A 1,854-nucleotide genomic window follows, 5' to 3' on the forward strand; every position below is an offset into this window, starting at 1 on the left:
TTCTGTAGCATTTTAAAGAATAAACTTGGCCAGGCACAGTGGCTCACGCCTGTAATCCCAGCACTTTGGGAGGCTAAGGCGGGCAGGTCACGAGGTCAGAAGATCGAGACCATCCTGGCTAACATGTTGAAACCCCGTCTCTACTAAAAATACAAAAAATTAGCTGGTCATGGTGGTGGGTACCTGTAGTCCCAGCTACTCAGGAGGCTGAGGCAGGAGAATGGCGTGAACCCAGGAGGTGGAGCTCGCAGTGAGCTGAGATGGCGCCACTGCACTCCAGCCTGGGTGACAGAGTGAGACTTTGTCTCGAAAAATAAAAATAAAATAAAATAAAAAAGAGTAAATTAGCCAGGCACAGTGGCTCATGCCTGTAATCCCAGCACTTTTTGAGACAAGCCTAGGCAACATAGTGAGACCCTGTTTCTATAAAAAATTTAAAAATTAGCTGGGCATGGTGTTGCACACCTATAGTCCCAGCTATTCGGGAGGCTGAGATAGGAGGCTAGCTTGAGCCTGGGATATCGAGGCTGTAGTGAGCTGTGATCATACCACTGCACTCCAGCCTAGGTGACAGCGCAAGACTCTGTCACACACACAAAAAAGAATAAGCTATTATAAAGTAAAATGTAAAGGCAAAAGTGCAAACAACTTAGAGATGAAAATACACACTTAAGTCAATAGTTTCTTTTTAATATAAAATTGTGAATAAGTATATAATCACATAGTTCAAAAATTAAGCAACATTAAATGTGTTTAGTGAGAACTCTCACCTCCATCCTGTTCTCATATGCCCTTCCTTCCCCACCCACTGGTAACCACTGTTATTAGTTTCTTTTGCATTCTTCCAGGATCTATATAAACATAAACAAATACAAATTCTATTTTTGTTCTCTTATTATAAACAGCACTTAGTATGTTATATATATTTTCTGTATCTTGCTATTTTATTTTAACATATCTTGGAGATCTTTTCACATCAGTGAGTTAGTGTGCTTTCTTGATGACTTACATCAATGCTGTCAAGGATACGTGTCTGTCACCTCCAGTTTTTTAGAAGCAAAGGAAGAATATGGTCTTAATTTTTTCACCACTTCTCAGTTCGTTCGTTGATTACTAATAGGAATAGACACAAAGAGATAATGCCACCTGCTGCTCCTTTAAAGCAAGAAGGTGGGAAGAAGGGAGCTATTCATTTTGTGCTGTGCCTTCTGCCGAATTCGATTTGGCTTAGATTTGTGTTGCCTTCTTTTTCTTGCAAATAGGCCCCTGATTTTCATAATAATGTTTTGTTTCTAAGGGACGCCTTTGAACAAATACTGGTTATCTGCTTGGTTTTTCTGTTATTGTAAATTTGGATTTTAATAAAAATAGACATTTTCCTGTCTTTAATCAATTTGTCTAACTTTAGTTTGGCATAAATTAGATTTGATATTCTTCTGGATTAATCTGAATTTGCTCTCTTGCTTTCATGGCAACGAACCCCTACCCCTCCACTGGGCTTTTACTTTCGCGTCCATTCTGAATTTGTTTGTTCATTCTAGAAAGCTGTTGTTTTATCTCACTTGACATTGTTTTTTTTTTTTTTTTTTTTTCTTGTTCTCTTCCTCTTTTTGCTGTTACTCTTTTTAAAACACCATTTCACTTGCTAGCTACTTGATTTTGGCCTTGGTTTTCCCTTTTCCTCTTTTATTTCGAACTGTTTCTATCTGAGCTCCTGTTGTAATTTATAATAAAAGGTTAGTAGAATATGGTGCTTGTCTTGTGTAGCCTGACCTGATCTAGTTCTACCAACTGTTCTTTCATCTGTCAGAGATTGTTTAAGGTCAATTCTGGTTCACAGTATTCATCTTTATT

This window comes from Rhinopithecus bieti, unplaced genomic scaffold (assembly GCF_001698545.2).
Source record: "Rhinopithecus bieti isolate Rb0 unplaced genomic scaffold, ASM169854v2 scaffold_3902, whole genome shotgun sequence".
NCBI classification, from domain to species: Eukaryota; Metazoa; Chordata; class Mammalia; order Primates; family Cercopithecidae; genus Rhinopithecus; species Rhinopithecus bieti.